The 21,453-nt window shown below is 37.9% G+C and overlaps 1 long non-coding RNA gene across 2 annotated transcripts in view; it reads left to right on the top strand.

Annotated features, from left to right (window-relative positions):
* The first annotated feature begins 2,400 nt into the window (after positions 1-2,400).
* Positions 2,401-21,453, top strand: part of LOC138154983 (uncharacterized) — a 158,205-nt gene continuing 139,152 nt past the window's right edge. For both annotated transcript variants that reach the window (XR_011166729.1, XR_011166728.1), the window contains exons 1-2: positions 2,401-2,557; positions 17,708-17,810. This is a non-coding gene — a long non-coding RNA (uncharacterized lncRNA). The remainder of the gene's footprint in view (positions 2,558-17,707; positions 17,811-21,453) is intronic.

Genomic DNA, 21,453 nt, shown 5'->3' with positions numbered 1-21,453 from the left:
GGGGCCAAGCAGAATAGCCTATCCATCACCTGTGTCTAGGTCTTTCAAACACTTGAAGGCACAGCTGCACTCCTCTCCTCTAGGCTAAACACCCATCGCTTCTTCAACAAAGGTTCATATAATGTATTTTGGAAACCTTCTGCTGTCCTGGTTTTTCTCCTCTTGCTCGCTCTTTCCTGATTTGTAGTGTCATTCCTAAAACGCAGCGCTTAAAAATGATTGAAATACTTCAGATGGGATCTGACCAGGGAGAGAATAGTAGAGTTGGTATCTGATCACACACAAACAGCTTCAGATCTTAGTGTAGCTTCAGATCCCATTTGATTTTTTTGGCTTCCTATCATTAGATTGAATCCTATTGAGCTAAAATTCCAAGATCTTTTTTGTGCAAAGTCACCTGATTACATCTTCCTTATCCCACACTTGGACAGGCATGTGGTACAATGGGAGAGTGCTGGGGGTGGAGCTACCTCCCAAGGTTGTGGTGAAGGTTGAATAAAATGATAATTGTAAAGTGCTTAGCACAGTGCCTGGCACATAATGAGTGCTTTGTAAATGTTAGCTATTATTATTTCTATAGTTAATTTTTAACATAAGTATGGGACTTTAAATATTCATTGCTATTAAATTTCTGCTTGTTTGCGTCAGTCTATCTCTCCTGTCAAGATCTTTTTGGATCCAGTTCTGCTAATATGTAAGCTGTTAGTTCTGTCTTCCTGTGATTTATTTTAATTTAATTTAAATTAATTTAATAAGAATATCATCAAAATCATCATACAAATAATTGATAAAAATGTTGGGTTGGTCCAAGGATATAAGCTTGCATGCCACTAGAAATTTTTTTTCCAGATTGACATTGTTCTGTCAATCAATATAGTGGCCTGACAAGTCATCAAGTTATAAGTCCACCTAGATGTAGTATCACCAAAGGCAAGACCACTACCCATAAATACACCAAAATCTGGAACCCAAAGATAGGACATGCTTCTAAGCTGGCACCAGAAGATAAGATAATACCTCCAACTAAGTTTTTCCCAATGTTAAATCTGTCATGAAAAATGAAAGTTGAAATGAAAGAAGATAAGGAAAAAGTTTGTCCTCATGGTTTTTAGGCTAGCAATTTCTGAAAGTACAAAAGTAAATCTCCTTGATGGTGTCTAACATGTGTCTGGATGATGAAAGAAACTTAGGCCATCTTAGCATCACCAGAATGAGTGACCTCACTGAAGGGTATGCTTCAACTTACTTCTTTGGAAAGGACAAGACCTGAGGGGTACACATTTTCTTCTACTAATACCTTATTAGGTCAAGGTTAACACATGAATATATTGCTTATATGGTGAAATGGTTAGCACTCTGGACTTGGAATTCAGTGATTTGAGTTAAAATTTCAAAAAGAAGCTCATTTGTTGGATACGTCCTCCAAAACTTCCTTTTCTGGACACATTGACATACAATACTTTAATAAAAGTCCACCCTGGGGCTGAGCTCGATTGACCAGTGAGTACAAACTTACCTAAAGGACTTTATCACCTGGTTCTAGACCATGTTGCATGTTGCTCTCAGAACAGTAATCAAATCAATACTGCCATTGCTTCTGGAAAAAGAATGAGAGTAGAATGCCCTTACAATTTCACTAATCATTCTTATGATGACCTAGACAAAACTTCCTTCTCAGGCCACCATTCTCCCATATTCCTTGTCTCTTGCTTTTGTAACATAAGCTCCATCATGGTACTTGGTTAACTTTGGTCTTTGTATCTGTAGTTCCTTGACAGCAGGAACTGTCTTTCTAATTTCATAATTGTATCTCCAGCAATTAGTGCAGTGCCTGGAACATAGTAATAAATACTTGTCTACTATTGAGTATGGATGCATTGTGACTACATGGTAGTCATACTTAATGTTTTAAAAATTCATTCATTCATTCATTCATTCATTCAATTTACCACCTACATTAAAGGGTTGTTGCCAGGAGGTCCTTCATAAATAAATTGTGTTCTGGTAAGAACAACATGAATATATTTATTATTATTAATATTACTATACCCATTACATGGACAGAGGGCACCAAGTCCCTGGACAGTCACTGAAGCACATCTCTGGAGTGATTACTACAGAGTGCTTGCTATAGAGGTAAACAAATGCCATTTTCAAAACGAAGTCCCCCTCATTGCCAGAAAAGCCTCCTAAATTGTCTGCAGCTGAACAAACATGGGAGCCATGCCACGTGGGAGCACCAACAGAAGACAGCCTGGCACTTATAACTTTGACTTATCAGTCATTGCTCTAAATCATAGCATAGCTGTCATCTTGCTAGCCTAGTTGAGCATGTCTATTTTTAGCCATTAGTCATGTTCTCTATAATACCAGCACTTCTGGGCCTGGAACGTTAGAGATTTGATCACAGTTTAAGGCTTGTGTGTGTGTGTGCGTGAGTGCGCGTGTGTGTGTATGGGAAGTAGGGGCAAATTTTAACAAAATTCCACCTGGCTGCTTTTGAGCTTCCAAGTTTGAGAGAAGAAAATTGGTGTTGGCATGCTAAGACTTTTCCAATGTAAGTATCAAACATATGTTATAGGAATAACAGGCAGGGGGCGGGGGAGAGGGGGAGGGCAGAGTATAAAACTAGTTTCATACAGAATATTTACTTGTTATTCCAAGTAACAGTTTTAGCTGCATATGAATCACGAAAGCATGGGGTCATAAAAAGTATAAAATCATACAGGTTCATGGTCAGTTCTATTTGAGAATTTGAAAGACCCTAACAGAGTTAGGAGAAGGTTAGACAAAAGTCATTAAAAGGTTTGTAACTTGTGACTGCTATGTTATCGATAATAGAATGCTCTGACATTAAACTACAAAATTAACCAGAAGCCACACATTGGGCCTAGATACACAAACCATACAAAGCACTTCTGCTCCCAAATAATTCAAACAAATTATTTAGTTAAAAGGAAGAGGGGTTGGAAGTAATTGTTTTGAATATTTGTGTTTAAAATAGAAGAGCAAACATCTGTATTATAAAACTGTTTTGAAGACAATGTAGATAATGTGGAAACAGAAGCCAAAGAACATTAAGGCCTATTTGACCAATCAATGCATAACTCTGCCTGTTGCTGTTGAAGAGTATTTTTAAAGGAATTCATACATTGAAGGTGAATTGGGGTGGGGGTGGTTTTTTGTTGTTATTGTTGTTTTATATACAGCATCTTCTGCCTCCTGTTGATCTGGAATTATAGAATCTCTGTTTGCATCTTGACTCTGCAGGTGACTACTCTCTGTATGCCCTCAGACAAGTCATCATCGCTAGACTTCCCTTTCCTTTAGATTTTCCTTTATGTAAAATAAGGGAGTTTGACTGTATGATCTCCTTCTAGTGCTAAAGCAGAGGTTAATTTTTTCTGCATGTCATGAACTCTTCTGGCAGTCTGGTGAAGCCTATTGGCCTCTTCTCAGAATAATGTTCTTAAATAATTGAAGGAAATGATAAATTTCAGTTAGAGGTTAGTAAGAATAAAGATGTATTTTTTTCTCATTCAAGTTCATTGTTGCCCTGAACTTGATCCATGGATCAATGGAATGTAGGTTGAGAGCCCCTGCTCCAGGCTTTCCTTTATATAAAATAAGACTATTAGATTGGATGGATCTATGAGTCTTCATCTAGTTTCAATGGTACCATGAACATCATGTGAAAGACTAGAGATTTCATGGAAGACAGATTACCTTGAGAGGAAAGACCACTTTGCCTTTCTATTTCTATCCATGGGACTTAGAACAGTTGTTTACAAGCAGTAAGCATTTGATAAATGCTCATTCATTCAGTTTTTCATAGAGAAGTCTTGGAGTAGCAACAGTTTTGACCTTTTCTGAAACTTGGACTAGACTACAGTATCTAGGCTAGTTCAGAAAATGGTGCATTTGAAGTTTTGTTGCATGAGATGACTGACTAGACTAACCCCTGACCTCAGATGCATTCATTCTAGGCTAGAAAATTGGGCCTACATAGTTTGAAGGACTATCACATTAGCACTGGCAACCCTGGAGAAAAGCATCATGTCAAGTCTGCAGGTCAGCTACACCATATATTCCCATGCACTAAACCTACTTTTAAATACTTAGAAGAATACCTCAGCAAAGGCAAATATCTATATTTAATATGGCCCCCTGTTCTGAATTTCCTCTCTGGGACTGTGTTTGAAGGTATTTGATTAGTTTTGGGAAAACAAATATTCAAAGGATTGGAGATAGCTTCTCCAGCAGTGTTCTGTGAGATTGGGACACTGGAGCCATTTATTAGAGGCTGCTATAGGGTCTTTGTAGATGCTTCAGACCAGATAGTTGGGGAGAAGGGGAAGCATGTCAGCTTTTTCTCTGTCATCTACTACTTGTACAGCAAAGTACTGTTAATAATAATTTAAATGCTCTAGTTGTCAGTCACTGCTCTTTCTTTGTAAATGTTACCCATTTCATAAATAAATCAAAACCTGCAGACCCTAGGTTTTCAGAAACTTGAATGCTTTTGTTAAAATTGTATGAAGCAAATTCACAAACACATGATTTATATTATCTCAGCACAGCACAGGAGATGATAGAATATACTATTTAAATTAACTTCTCTCCCAACAAATGAAATCAATTCTGTTCTTAGGGTACTTTTCATCTGCCTTTTGTCTTGTTGCTGAATCTTTTCTATTTCTCTCACTCATTCATCTATTGTGCCCTTTCCTTGATCTGATAGCATTAAACATATAATTAAGTCATAAAGGAGGGAACTGATGAGTATAGCAGATGGTAATTGCTTCCAACATTTGAATGAAATGATATGCATTGCTACAATTTACAGCTCTCGCCTCATATTTTATTCAGGAACCTTTTATCTCTTTTCCTGCAGAATTATTCTGCAATAAATTTAGACATCTTATCAATAGCTTGGTGATAGTAGCAGAAACAGAGGAAAACTGAACTTTGTGCATCTTAATGTTTAAAATAATTTTCTACAATAATTGAATTATCTAGCTGAGGACATCATGTTGAGAACCTGGATAATGTCTTCACTTTTTCAGGGCAACTCTGTGATTAAAGACAGAATGAGACTCTTTACAATTATAAATTGTTGGCCAGGGAGATTGGAAACCCAATAGGAAGCCTTTTTTTTTTCTCTCCCCCCCCCCCTCCCCTTAGGTGATATTTTGCTCCACACATCCAGTCAAGTATTCAGGGTAAAGGGATTGTGAATGAAACTTTGCTGGGTTGTGTTCAGAGAAGGGATAATCATACCCTACCATTGAAATTTCCTCAGAGAAATTTGGGACTTCCCATTTCCAAGTATACTTTATTTCTCTCCCTGGACTTATTTTGTTACCTGGGATCTTATCTTTGCTAAATGCTGATATGCCTTGGAAACTGCTTATAACAATAATTCTGTAACCTCTTGGAGGCCTTTAGAACATTTTGTTATTTTGTCAATTCTGGTAAAAATGAACCCAAACTAAAGTTATATTACATAAATATCACAAATTACGTGAAGTCAACTTATATAAACTAGTCATATTACATAAATCAAGCTCAGTGTTAAAGAATATTTTTAACTGAATCCATGTCTATCTGAGAAAAAATGAATTCTACCATCTGACATTTGTTTAGTTATGATGTTCCCCTTTGCTGCCATCCCCATTATTTTTATAGAGTTTTTTGGGGAAAGGACAATAGTCCCTCTTCTGTTATTAGTCTGGGTAAATGTGAACATTTCAGGCTCTGAAGTCTAAACTCTATGTGGAGGTTAAACTATTTCAGTTAATCTTGCTCATTTTCACCTGCTGGACCAATGTTTTAATTTCAGCTGTGTGTATAATTAAGGAATATTGTTACAGTATTACTACTTCAAATGAGAGCTATCACGATTAGCTGCCAAACGGGATGAATCATGTGACACAAATATCAGAACAATGTAATCCATTTCTGTAATTAAAAAAAAAATCACTGTCTAGGTCTGCCCCAGACATAATGACTATTTAGACTATGTAATATATGACTATGACATAGAATAGAATATAGCTTTGGTGTATCCATACCTCTTCTTCTTCCACATCCCCTAACATATATCCCCTAACTCCACAATCTCCTATCATTCCATCAGCTAGCTGTCAACTTTGTTGTCTTGTTCAGGAGTGTCCAACTCTTCATGGCCCCTTCTGGGGGTTTTCTTGGCAAAAATACTTGAGTGGTTTATAATTTCCTTCTCTAGCTCATTTTACAGATGAGGAACTCAAATAAACTGGGTTAAGTGACTTGTCCAGGGTCGTGCAGCTAATTAAGTGTCTGAGGTTGGATTTGAACTCATGAAGATGAGTCTTCTTGATTCCAAGCCCAAACAGTCTAAGTGCCATCTAGCAGCTGCTTCCATGCTGTTAACTAAACCTGGCTAACTGTAAGCAGAGAGTTTATTTCTTCTAAAGGTATTAGCATTTTAATAGGAATCACTTGAAGACTGGAAATCCTTGAAAATCTAAAAGAATGAATCTTTATTGGAAGAATTTCAGGTACCATAATAGAAAAGGGGAGGGCCAGTCTCTTTCTTCCAAGGATAATATAGAGTCAGTCCTGCCTATATTGACCCACTTCAGTGTTTGATTTCCCATATTTGTTCGCTTTATAAGGGATCTGGGCTGAATGCAGGAAGTTAAGTTTAAGTTAAAGTAATTAGACCAGAAGAAATTGCCTCCAGACTAGGGTAGAGAACTACATTCTAAAATGTAGAAGTTTTAGTTGAGGGAGGCAGCTATGTAATGTAGCAACCAAAACACTAAAACCAAAACCCCAGCAAGATTGAAACCAGAATTTGATCTTTACGATCAATAATTTAGAGCAGGGGCTTTTACTTTTCTTGTGCCAATGATCTCTTTGGGAAGTCTGGTGGGCCTTATGGACCCCTTCTTAGAAAAATGTTTTTAAATATATATGATAAATAAAGTATGTAGGACTGCAAAGAGAACCAATTAATTGCACTTAAATACAATCATAAAAAAAAACAACCAACCAACCAACACATGGATCTCAGGTTAAGAACTGGTTTAAAGCATTTGGAATCTTATATCAGCAGAGCAAGACTTGATTTTAGCACCTGGTCAGCAAGCAGAAGCTAGTTGACAGTAGATAGTAGATAGTAAATAGTAGATCGTAGATCATAGATAGTAGATAGTAGATAGCAGATAATTGATAGAGTTGGTCTGGATTCAGGAAGACCTGAGTTCAAATTTGATCTCAGCCACTTTCTAGCTGTGTGACCCTGGGTAAGTCACTTAACCCTGTTTACCTCAGTTCCTCATCTTTAAAATGAGTTGGAGAAGGAATGGCAAACTACTCCAGTATTTTTGCCCAAAAAACGAAACAAAACACCCAAAGGGGTCACAGGGAGTCAGACTGAACAACAGCAACAACCAGCAAATATAATTATTTTAAAATAAGAAGTAATCAGAATGTTGATACATCTTTCTTCCACCATTCAGGGGGCTGTCTTCTGGCCGATCTTCTCCTAGGCTCTGAGCACAACTCTAAAGCACAATATTACTAGCTATAATTCCACCCATCTCTCAAGTTATCACAGAATATAGAATGATATCATGGAAGGATTGTTGGGTTTGGAGTCAGAAGATTTGGATTGAAATTAGAAATCAGCTACTTACTATCTGCGTAACATTGAACAAGTCAACTCATTTCTTTGTTCTGCCATGGATGACCTAGAAGGTTTCTGCCCCGTCTATGTGGAGATATTAATAGCACTTACTTCCTAGGGTTATTATAAGGATCAAATGAGACAATTATTGTAAAGTTCTTATTATAGTACTGACACATAGTAGGCACTGTATAGATGTTAGCTATTATTATTATCTTTTATCCTGTTGCAAAGTAGCCATAATTCCAAACAAGTATGACTCAATTGATTTTAATTTTGATGTATGATATAGTAGAGGTTAGAAAAAATTTAATTACCTCAAAGAAAATGAATGAAGGTGAAGTAGTTTTGTTCAAATAATAATTCCTCTATCCCCTCCAGTAGTCATCCCCAATAATAGGACTTGCTAGTCCTTCCTCTTTGGGTGGCTTGACTATATTATTTTAAAATAGGCCACATTTTATCTGTATGCGCCTCCCCCACAATCTAAGGGGGAAAAATTCAAATGAGTATAGGTTGTAGAAACATTTCAATGTTCAATCACTTCTGTTCTGCATTCACCTTATTTGAAAGGACAAGAAGCAGAAGAAATGTTGACAGACAGAAAAGAAATTAGCTTTCTTTAAGCATAATTAACAGTGAAAGGGGAAACACTAGAGAGGTCTTATATTAGCCAACCTTTGAGCTTTTGTGCCCTTAAAAAATAAAACAATGGGGGTCCTAATCATCTTCTACTTTGGTATAAAAAGGTTCCCCCCTTTTAAAATTTCCCAACTAATTTCACAACCCCAGGGGAGGAGAGAGGTAGTCAGAATTCTCTTTCAAAACTTTGAAAGTTTTAACCCTGTTAGTTCTGAAGGAAGTTTTCTTGGCTAAATTTTTTTAAATGTACTATAAACTCATGTTACCATGTAACATTATAGAAGAACAAAGGACGATGAGCATAGTATGAATTGTTAATTCTGGAGAAAATTGTGTGTTTTCAATTTCTAAGAAAAATGTATCACAGAAACATAAAATAAACCCACTCCCTTTTAACGTACAACACTTCTCTTTTTAAAACTGTCAAAATTAGGAAGTATGACATAGTAGGAAAAATGGGATTTTCATCATTAAATATTTCTGCTTCCTTTGCAATTTAAATATATTTTACATAGATGAATATCTGAAATACAAAGTATATATAATTATTTAATGCATATTTATGAATAGATATGTTATACATATATGAATACATTTTTAGATACAAAGATATAAAACTGTGTGTGTATGTGTGTATGTGAAAATTTAAGGTGGGGTGGAGGAGGTTGAATAGGAAACATTTAGAGCTAAATTTCCTCCTTTGACTAGTCCAACTGCATGTGCCTAACTCAGCATTGATGGGGCTTGGTCCTTTGAGGAGGCTGAACTTTTTTCCTTGATCCCTACTGACCTTCAGTTACTCAGCATTTGTTTTTTAGCCTTTTGAGATGACAAAGCGTCTGTTTCTTTGTTGGTCACTGATTAGGAAGAGCCATTACTCAGTGAACCCTTACAAAAGAGAGTGACTCAGGTGTCTTCCTTCCACTCTCTTAGTTACATCCATGTGTATTTCTGAAACTTGGGGTACATAAGGGGGAGAGGGTAGCTCTTCTATCTCCTCCTCTGGGCTGATGGCTATCATAAGCAATTGGAAGCTGTGTGGGGTATGGTGAAGACCCATCATAGAATTTAAGGCTGGGCTTTCAATTCAGTTTTTTCTGTGAAAACAAGCTGTTAACCCAGGAGTGTTCCAGGAGAAAGCATGGGAACACAGGATGTAAGCACATCTGCATGTAGTGTACTGAATCTGTGGGATCATCATGCCTGCTTGTTCTCATAGGACCATGAGTGAAGTAAGTGAAAGCATTCTCATAAAATGAAGACAGTGCCCTAAACTGGAGCTGGGCTTCTGCTGCAAGCAAGCCTAAATTGTGCTTTCTTGGAAACTGAAAATGAAACTTAATCCTCCCCTGCTATCACCCACTACCAAATAAGGTATTAAATGCTTTCATCGGTTTTCATTGCTTGAAGGTTGTTTCCTTGTTCCTTGTATAGGGTAAATTTCCAAGCTAGATTGTGAGGCTGAGCTCTCAACCAATGAGGGCAAGGTCAGTGGGAGGGGTTGTCTGCATTAGGATACACAACCTCATTTTGCTTTCTGTAACCTCTCTCCCTCCACTGGTCTGTCCTGGTGGAGGCGATGCCCGTTTCTTACAAGAATTGAATAAATCCTTTTTGTTCCTACCTTGAGAAGTCTCTGAGTTCTTTATTTAATTTTGGATAGGTGTTTGTAGCACACCCAGGATGGCTGCTAGCACAGGTTCCTAGATCTGTTTTTCTAAAGGAAAGTGACTCAAAAATGGGTTAACAATCTTGCTTTAATCAAACATATGTCATTTACCTAGTTCAGGGGGAAAAGGTCAGCACCTCGAATTTCAGAAAATACAAAAAAGTTACAAGCAGACATAGAAACACATCAAGCAGACAGGCTTCCAACTGTCTGACCATTATATCCAACCAACATCTAAGTTTTCAAAGTGTAGGGGAGGGGACAATTTGGGGCAGAGCTCAATGGCTGCCCAGAATCTCATCTGGTCACATCACACAACACTTCTCAAAGTGAGCCCCGAAACAAAACCTCACATCAGGGTATGTATAGCCTTCTCCTGGCTCAGAGAATGTCACAACCCTCTTGACCCACTGCCTAATCACAAAGTATCGAGGTGTGGGCATTCCTGCAGAACAAGCCTCCCACCATAGGCTCCATGTGACCACATTCAGCCTATTAAGGGACAGAGTATATTTTCAAATCAGGGAATGTTCTCAGAGTCACTTAAGCCTATCAAAGGACCCAGGGGCAGGGAAGATCTTCGGATTCCCATTCCCATAACAGTGTTTTAATCCACACAGAAGTTAACTGTCAAGTGAGCCTGATCCTGGGTTTGCAGCTGCTCTTCACCGTTTGTGATTTTTTAATCTTGGGTAAATTAGAATTGTTCTCAGATGTCCAGGCTTGGAGGCCCCCTTGTGAATTCAAGAATTCTGAGTTCCTGAGTACTTTGTTCAGAGCTGACAATAAGGGAAGGAGTTCAGACAACAATTCGAAAACTTCTTGGAGAAGATGACTGCTAGCAAAATGGGTCTAGAAGACCCTGCCTTAGATTAATAGAAGAGAGGAACTGGGAGCTTTTTGGACCTAACAAGCTGAGGCATGTGAGGAAAGGGAGTGAACTCACTTTTATTAGAGGTCAGGCTATTATGGGACTAAACCCTTTTAGGAGACATGCCTAGTACAGAGTTGAGAGCAAGTGGACATAGTGCCCCAAACCCTCAGGGCCCAATAGTAGATTTTAATGCCTATAAATAAAACAAAATCCTTAGTATTTCCTGCATACCAAATACTGAATCAGAAGCAAATGCATTCAAGAAATCATGTAGAACTGGATAATTTGAGAAAAATAAGACTTTAAAAATTGGAGGATAATCACTAAATTTCCATACTCAAATTAAATACTTTTAATTTAAGTTTTAATTTTAATTTAATTTAAATACAATTTAAATACAAAGCCAACCTTGTAAACACAAACACATATTGAATAACAAGCCTGAAGAATGACTTAATTTACATTCAGAGGCATAAGGAAGCAACCCTTAACCAGAAAAGAATTTGTTTCTATATTTGAATACCAAATCTTCCCCTTTTACCCATCTGCCCCCTCCTTTATCACCATATATTGTTATTTACCACTAGGCTTAATACAATACAGTTTTAACATTTTAATTGATATGCGAATTAAAAGGTCTCATAATATTACCACACACACAAATTAAAGACAAATATCAAATATCTGTATATCAATCCACTTTGTGGATAGCCCTTAAACACTTTTACATTTCTTTATAGTTTCTCCCAATCCCCCAGTACCACAGGCTTTCAATTTCTGGCCAGTTTATGCCCATTGATTAATAACTAATTTTAATAACAGAATTGTAGGATGTCAGAGGTCTAACCACTAGTCAATGAATGAATCCTGCCTATAACATCTCTGATATTTAGTCACTCAGCCTCAATTGGAAGGATCCCAATGTTAGCCTTTCCAGCGTGCTGGCAAAGACAATATTCATAGAAGCAGAATATTACAGTTTTGATTGTTCTAATCATTAGGAAGTTTTTTTTTTATCTTGAGGTGAAATTTGCTTCTGTGTTATTTCTATTCATTGCTCCTTATTTAGTACTTTGGGTTCTGCCAGAAAAAATCTAATACTTTTCTTATATGACTGACAATCCTTTAAATATTTAAAGGCAATGATCATCTCCCCTCTGCCTTTTCCAGAGTGCAGAGAAACATCATCAGTTTTTACAACCAGTCTTCATATGACGTGGTCCCTAATCCTTTCAAGCATCCTAGTGATCATTCCTAAGACATGTATCAGCTTATTGGTGTCCTTCCTAAAAATGGCACCTAGAAATAAAAAATAATACTCCAGATGTGGCCTGGCCAGAGCATAGTATAACAGAACTATTACTTCCCTTGTTTCACTCACTAAACTTCTGTTAATCCAATCATTACTCTAATTTGAAGTTATAGTTAACAAAAACCATGACATCTCTTTTTTCATATGGAGCCTCCTTTCAGAGTTCCAATACACACCAGGATATGCTAAACTTATACAATTTATTTTTTGAAATTAAAATGCAGTATTTTACATTTATTCCTTTTAAATTTCATCATATTAGCATCATTTCATCATTCAACCTAAACAACAGAGATAGATACTCCTTGGATTAGAACTGACTTGTCCATATCTTCAATGTGTCAACTCATTACTTCTCCATTCTCCCAATCAATTCTCCCACTTCAAGAAATTTCAAAGCACCATCACTCTCTAGCTTCAGGCCCTAACCAGGCTGTGCTAGATCAGTGGTGACTTCTGTTGTCTCACTCAAACTCTATCTTCACCACCTCCTTTCTTTGCCCTTAAGGGAAAGATGATCTCCATCTTTCATGTCTTACTTTATTCATATTATAGTTAATTTTATTTGATACCATAATATCTAACATATCTTTAAAAATAATCATTTTGCTCCTTTCTCCTCTCCAACATCAGCCTTGTTATTTCAGGAAAAAATATTGACCCCTTTCCCTTTTTCTGTCTAGTCTTTTTTTTGTTGTTGTTCATTTCTGAGTTAAAAACAAAAACAAGACTCCTACTATGACTGATTAAGCACAAGACCAGTGTAAGAGATAATTAGGAAGCATTACGAGACAATAAGAAAAACACTGGCTCATGGAAGCAAAGGACCTGAGTTCAAATCCTGTTTTGATTTTTACATGACCTTGGTCAAATAAATAACTTAACCTCTGCATGCTTATAAAATGAGAGATTATGACTAGATGGCCTCTGAGGTCCCTTCTTAACTCTAATGATCTTAACTCTATGATCTTATAACCTTTTACTCCAGTGTCAATGAATCAGTTGATCAATTATTGAACCCATAGATCCAGAGCTGGAAGGGAGAGCTCACAGGCCATGTAATCAATTTTAAAGATGACCACAATAACACCCAGGAATATTATGTGACTTTCTGACGTCCCATAATTTTAATGCCTTTTCTCTGATGATTATTTTTAATCTATTCAGTATATAGTCTGTTTGTACAAAACTGTTTGCATGCTGTCCCTCTCATTAGACCAAGAGCTCCTAGACAACAGGGACTATCTTCTCCCTTTCTTTGTATGTTCAGGACTTATCACAGGTCATGTCACATAGTAGGCACTTTATAAATGGTTACTGACTGACTGATTGCTCAAAGTCATATAGGAGTTAAATATCAGAGACAAGATTTGAACCTAGGTCCTCTGACTCAATAGTTTATATGTTTGTGAACAAGCCTTCTTAAGACTTTATTAAGTACAAGATGCTGATCTAAGTTCTGGGAATACCAGGACAAAAGTGAAATAGGCTCTGGTCTCAAGGAGTTTACATTTTACTGGTAGAAACAACATGCATATATATAGATGTATGTATATGCATATACATGTTATTATATTAGATTTATATATATTTACATACACATATATCTGTATGCATGTATTATACAGAGTATATAGGAAATATGTACAAAATTAGCATATTAGAATTTTGAGACTAGTATATCAACAACTTGGGTTGATTAGAAAAAGACTATATAACCTAAAATACAGGTTCACTCTTGTCGCTCCCCTCCACACACATTCAATAAGCTCCAGTGGCTTTCTATTGCCTCCAGAATCAAGTACAAAATGCTCTTTTTGTCAGAGCAAAAAATGGTATTTTCCTATTTTTCTGGTCTTCTTATACCTTACTCCACAAAATACATGCTTAAATCCCGTGACACTGACCTGCCAATTCCTTGAACTCCATTTTTGGGCTCCTGGCATTTTTTCTGACTGTCCCTCATGCTTAGAATGTTCTCCCCCCTCTACTTGGCCTATAGACCTTCCTGGCTTCCTTTAAGCCAATAAATCAATAAACAGTTATTAAGCACTTACTGTGTACCAGGAACTGTGTGCTAAGGGTACATAAAATGAGAAAAGCCAGTCCTTGACCTTAAGGAGCTCACAATATAATGGGGGAGACAAACTGTGAACACATATGGACAAACAAGCCATATACAGGATAAATAGGGACTAATTAATAGAGGGGAGGCAATAAGATTAGGAGAAATTGGGGAAGCTTTTTCAGTAAAAGATGAGAGTGTGGTTAGGAGTTGAGTAAATACTGGGAACCTAGAGATGGAGTGTCTTGTGTAGGAACAGCTGGGATGCCAGTGTTATAATATTGAAGACTACCTGCCAGAGAATAAGGCAGAAGATTGGAAAGGCAGGAATAGACTAGGTCATGAAGGGCTTTGAATATCAAGTATTTGATTCTGGAGGCAGTAGGAAGCCACTGGGGCTTATTGATTAGTACGTGTTTGTGTGTGTGTGTGTGTGTGTGTGTGTGTGTGTGTGTGTGACATCATCAGAACTTCACTTTAGAAAAATCTTTTTTGCAACTGAAGGAAGAATGGACTAAAGATGGGGAGAGACTTGAGGCAGGCAGACCCACCAGTAGGTTATTATTGTAATAATGCAGATGTGAGGTGATGAGGGCTGTTACTAGAATGGTGGTGATGTCAGAGGAGAGAAGGGGGCATATTGCAGAGATGTTGCAAGGGTGAAATTGACAGGCATTGGCAGCAGATTGCATGTGGGGGCAGAATGAAAGGAAGTAAAAGCCCATATTTTACTGGAAGCCTTCCTGTACCCCTTTTAATTATAGTATCTTCCCTCTGTTAATAATTTCCTCTTTATGCTTCATATTATTTATAGCTTATAGTTATTTGTATGTTGTTTTCTCTGTTTGATTGTAAATTCCTGGAGGACAAGGGACTGTCTTTTGCCTCTTTTTGTATTCCTAGGGCTTAGCACAGTGCCTGGAACATTGTAGATGCTTAATAATATTTATTGATTGTTTGATTGATTGGAGTGCATGCTGTCACGAGAAATAGCCAGTACAGGGGCACAGACAGAGAAGGGAGATGGCATGTCATATGTGCAGAATAGGATGAATGCCAGAATAACAGCTGACAGAGAGGAAAGAAAAAAATGTATTTGAAAGTTTTAAAGGTATGAAGGAGCCAGGTCTTACAGATGCTGATCCAAATGTTAAATAGAGGTATTTCTGCTTGATTCTAGAGACAATAGGGAGCCACTAGAGTTTTCAGAGCAGGGGAGTGACATAATTAGGCCTGTGCTTTAGCAAACTCATTTTGGTAAGTGAGCGGAGGATAGATTGAGTTAAGGAGATCCTTAAGGCAGAGACACCCAAAAGGAAGCTCTTTGGATAGTCCAGGTGAGAGAAGGGAAAGTCCGGAACACTATAGTGTGTAGTAGCTTTATGGGGAGAGAAAAGATTATCCATTCAACAGGTCTTGTGAAGCTAGAAATAGCATTTGACAACTCTTTAATGGGTTTTAAGTTTTTAATTAGATATAATAAAGAACCAGTTGCATTTATTAAGCACCTTTGTTACACAGAGCATTGTACTAGGCAGTAGGGCACTTTCAGGCATTAAATATGAAATGGTCCTTGGTCATGGAGCTCCCAGTCTTGTGGAACCACACAACACAAACAACAGCTGTAAATGAATCAATCACCCCACCCCACTTAGCCCCAATATCTGTATCAGGTGATCGTACCTCTATTTCATCAATCACCCAATCCCACTTAAGGTAAGTATGAATTAGGTGTGAACAAAGGTGAAATATCCATATTGAAACAATAAATCCAACAAAGGGCATCAGACAAGGTTTGAGAAGTCTATAATCAGTTAAGGGAAATATATCAGGCACAAAGTCCTTAGATTTTCTTGACATTGCCAGGGATCCAGTGAAACCTGATTCCTGTATATGGGTTATCCCTCACCTTTGTGAAATAACCAGCCTCTCTTTTCAGGTCATATACTTCTTTGATGGTATTTACATTACTTCTTATTGTAATTCCTTTTATGTTGTGGCTTGAAGCTTGCTTATGCATATCACCTACCTCCCTATTGCCTCCTCTGTCCCCCCCTCCCCCGGGCAATCAACACTTTAAATACTTGAGAGATTGTAGTGTCCCATCATTTGCAGCCCTACAATGTCACTGGAAGAATATTGGTATTAAAAATATGGGTTTTTATTTCAAGGGGGAGTTGAGGAACATTAAAAGAGCTTTGCAGTTTTTCAAAGGCAATACAGCTCACTCTCCTCATCCTGTTCAATTCTGATGTTATACATTGTAAATTTATAGTGAGTAAAATAAACTTGATTCCATGCCTTTCTATCACAATACTTAATAGCCCAAGAGCAGGAGAGGAGGATCTAATGGTGACATGGACAGGTAGGCAAGGGTTTCCTGGGCAGTGCCTAGATGTGGGGGCAAATCAATGGAATTTCAAAATTCAGTTTCCTAGATGTGGTTGAATTGAGATCTATGACATGACTATACTGTATAACTTCAATGAAGTGGAAATGGAGGTGGTCGGAGCTGAGGATCTTGAAGAAATGGGATGTCACAGTGCCAGCATTCAAAACAAATAAAAATGACTTTTATTCAATTAATATTGTATCTTGTTTATTAAAAATGTTAATATTGCAGTACTGTTGTTTTCTACCATTTTCCCCTTGAAAATTAAATGAGAGTCAGTGTAGTACACTAGAGCTGACTTCTTGACTCCTGATCGGGGAGTTCTAGGTTCAAATCATTCCTAGTATAATTAGAGGAAAGTCACTTAACAGTGCCCCCAAGCAACTCTCTAAGATAGATATGTTATGGAAAGATCTGCATGTGTGCATCATTATAGGAAGTTTTCACATTTTCACACCAGGAGTTTCTTATAGCCATGAAATCACAGGTCCAGATCCCCTCTCTCCCATGGGGCAAAATTAAATGGGCTTTTGTGTGCCAGCTTGGGAAACTAGCCACCACTTATGACATCATTTCTTTAGAAACTCTCATCTGAGTTCCAAACAACCAACAGATTTTTGATACACAGCACAACATAACCTGTTTATAAATTTAAGACTGCCTATAAGTGGAAAGTCAAATACATTGGGGGGAAAAAAGCACAGATTGAGCCAAAATGTTCAGGAATGTCATCTGCTCCCTGCAGGGCTAGCTCTAGGCAAAATGATGAAACAGGCAAAATTTGTCTCCTGTGCTCACCCATATTTCCTGTAAACATGTCTCTCTTTTGCCTTCTCCCCATTATCTTCCTCCTGCCTTTAGGCTATTCTGGGTCCTGGGATAGAGGGCCTTCCAGGGTGGTGCCATGTGCTCTGAATATGTCTTACTCCCCTGTCACCATCAGAGCCTACATAGACAATTTCCAATTCCCTCTGAGCCCTGAACTCTGTTAGGGAACTGATAAATTTTTAGGAGAACTAAAATGAATACTAAGAGTTTGAATGCCTTTTCTACCCACGAGACATTTTCCTTTCAATAGGTGCCTTGTGAGGACAGTCTCTTAGTCCAAAGGAATGACTCTAATTGGAATTTTAAGCTTTGAAACTGGCCTAGGATGGGAGGAATGCCTCTGACAAGAACATGTAAGTATCATGTTTGGATTTTTGTATACCTTTTGTATACCTTCTGTATACCTTAATAGGGCTCTCTTCAAGGTCATAGACTAAATCTTTGCCTTGGTTTTCATTTTGTAGTAAGAGGGCAAAAGACAATGTCAGTTTGCCATGCAGTTTTTGAAATTCAACTGCAGTTAGACTATTTGGCAGATTCTCTTGGGTTTGCCTTCAAATTAATAGCAATCTGGCCCAGGATCCTTCTGGGATGACAGTGATGGTCTAGGGGTTGGTAGTAAGGACTTAGATCAGAAACAAAATGCTAGTCACTAGTCCTCAAATTAAATGTGAAAAAGAACTTAATATTTTTGACTGATTGAAGGCCATCTCTTGGAGTATGCTCGGAGTTACCCTCCCTGGTCCTTGCTGATCACATGGTAACTCTGAAGTCTGTTTCCAACCATGTAGGTAACTCATCCTTAAAGAGCACGCAAGCTCGATGAATGTAAGAAAACCCGTATGTCCTTTTGTTAAGGTTTGTGAATCCTCAAGAAACAATTATTGATATGGTTAGCAATTACTATTGTGAGTAGTAAAAGTAGCATTCATATTATTAAGAAATGTTTAAACTTCAAGGATCTAAGATTTCAGGATGCTGTTAAGGAAAGTAAAAGATCGACTATGGAACATGTGAAATGCAGGGAAATGTTAAATATAAGGAATCCAATGAAAGCTCAATTAGCATGATTTACTTGAGGTATTGGATAAACACTTGGATATTTAAAAATCCTCTGCACATTTATATTAGGATGAGGAAATGTGTCGTTCATCTTCGAACCCCAGCACCTAACAGAGTGTGTGTTAGTCAATAAATATTTATTAAGCACCTACTGTGTTCTATGTACTGTGATATGTGCAGGAGATATAAAAAAAGGTGAAGGATTGCTCCTGCTCTTGGGTAGTTAACAATCTAATAAGAGAGACAACATGCAAATCACTATGTACAAACAAGTTATGGACAGAAGAAATGGGGAATAATCAACAGAAGGGAGGCACTAGAATTAAGGGATTGGGACAGGTTTCCTCTAGAAAGTGGGATTTCCTCTGGGACTCAAAGGTAGCCAGGGAAGCTGGGATTTGGATGTAAGGAGAGAGACTATGCCATGCATGGGGGACAACCAGCAAAAAATGTCCTGGACTTGGGGGATGGGGACAGCAAGGATGCTTCTGTCACTGGATTAAAGAGTATGGGTGTGGGAGTGCAAGCTTTTTGCTAATTCTTGTTGATTGTGTAATTGCTGTATCTGAACATTGGAGTTGGGTGGGGATTATACATGGCCCCACAGTTACAAAAAGGAGATTATTGCTCCCTGAGATCCTAAAAAGAAAAAAAAAATGGAATGATTGCTGTCCAACAAGCTGGGGTGAATTGAAGGCAATATGACAATACTATCAAAATTGTAATACATGTCATGTGATTTAAAAGTTGAGATTGCATACATCTTGATAGGTTTGCGTATATAGTTTTTCAGTTAATTAAGATTTAAGATATCTACATATAAAGTCAGTCATAGCACATAAAAACTCAGTAGGGACAAAATGAGGAACTATTTCACTTTCTACGAAGCTTGGAATGTTTTTTCTCAGATCTTTTCGAAATGACACATTTTCCTTCTAGAGTTCTGCTCTCTCTCCTCTCATGCCCCCCACTCCCCGATCAAACCTGGCTACAGAGTCTCATGCTTCTTATCAATGTTTTTCAATTTGCATTATGGATTCAGTACCCAGACTTTGCACCAGGGAAACTAGACAAATTATGAATAATAATAAATCAATAGCCATTAATTTGACCTTCCTTTGCATAAAGCACTGGTTTCTTTTTTTTTTCCATTCTCCTTGCCCCACGCAGTTCAGTCCTGTTGTCTCCTCACAATCTAGATTTCATCTTTACTCTTCACCATCTCTCACCCCCAAATCTATTTTATTGTCAGACTGTCAATTTCACCTTTGCTATATCTCTCCAATAGGCCCACTTCCCTCCTGTGACACTACTTTGTCACCTCCCTCCTGGAACACTACAATAGCCTGCTGGTTAGTCAGCCTGACAAAAGCTTCTCTCCACTCTGAACCATCCTCCATTCCGCCTCTAAAATAAAGTGCAGGTTTGATCATGTTATCTCCCTCCTCGATAAACTCCTGTAATTCTCTATCACCTCTAGAATCAAATATAAAACCCTCTGGTGTTCAAAGACCTTCACTGCCTGTTCCCTCTCCTCTGCCTTTCCAGTCTCCTTATGCTTTACTCCCCTTCATCCACTCTTTGATCCCGTGACATCTGTCTTCTTACTGTTCCTTGAATGAGACACTCCATCTCCAGATTCCAGGAATTTTCACTGGCTGTCCCTCAGTCATGTAATGTATGCCCTCTTCAGTTCTGAATCCTGGCTTCCTTGTCTTGCTTAAAGCCTTTCCCAAACCCCATAATTCTCATGCCTGCCCTCTGTAGGTCATTTCCCATTTATCCTATATGTAGCTGCTTTGTACATAGTTGTTTACATATGGTCTCCTCCATTCAATTGTGAGCTCCTCTGGCCCAGGACTGTCTTTTTGTCACTCTTTTTATCCCCATTTAATAGCACAATACCTGGGACATAGTAAACATTTCATAGATGTTTATTGACTAATGGACTCACACCTAAAATAAGACGCATTAGTGTCCTGATGGATCTCCAAGACTCCAATCTTTTCTTACTCACTCCAATATAAACATCCTTGACGTTTTGGAGAGTGGAGGGCAGTCCAGTCATTATCTACTGACCCAGAAAATCCTACTTCTAATTGATTTTCTCTCCCCCTTACAGCTTTCCTAAACCTTATCTTCTCTCCTTAAACATTCCTTGTCACTGCCTCCCCTCACCCTCCTTTCCAGCTGAGGAACTTATCTTATACTTCATTAAAATAATTTGTGGCCATTCACTGAGAGTGCCCTCTTCTTCCTTCTCATCTTCTAGTTTTTTTGTTTTTTACCATCATCACTATCTCCTCCAACATTCTAGTCTGTAACAATGACTTTACCTTTCACCTTGCCAAGGCAAGTCCATTTACATGAACCTTTGGTCCCATCAGCTTCTATTTTCTCCAGAAACTTTCTGCCATTATCATCCCTATTATCTCTGTCTATCTTCAATCTTCAATCAAGCTATCTTCAATCTCTTTCTTTCTAGTGGTTCCTTGCAGATTACAAACATTTCCATGTCCCTTCAGTGTAAAAAAGTCCTTCAGTGAGTCCTATTATCCTCACTAAATATAACTTTATATTTCTCCTTCCTTATTTCACTAATGTGGTCTCTCCAACTTGTCTCTGCTCACTCCAATGCATCTTCCACATAGTTGCCACAGTGATTTTCCTAAAGCTCAGAACTTTATGTCATCCCCCTGCTCCAGAAGCTTTAGTGGCTCCCAATTACCTTGAGGATCAAGGAGACATTCACTTAGAAGGGGTCCAGGACCATTTTGGAGAAGATATTCTGTCTTCTCTCTACCACGTGGGTGGTAGTAGCCTTTTTTACTGACTAAAATTTCGAGAACAGACTGCATCTCTAAAACAACTAAACTTTCTCTCTCTCTCTCTCTCTCTCTCTCTCTCTCTCTCTCTCTCTCTCTCTCTCTCTCT

Source organism: Petaurus breviceps, unplaced genomic scaffold (assembly GCF_028583685.1).
Source record: "Petaurus breviceps papuanus isolate PSGF00001 unplaced genomic scaffold, PetGlider_PUasm1.0 91133, whole genome shotgun sequence".
NCBI classification, from domain to species: domain Eukaryota; kingdom Metazoa; phylum Chordata; class Mammalia; order Diprotodontia; family Petauridae; genus Petaurus; species Petaurus breviceps.
This window is presented reverse-complemented; position numbering and strand designations above follow the sequence as displayed.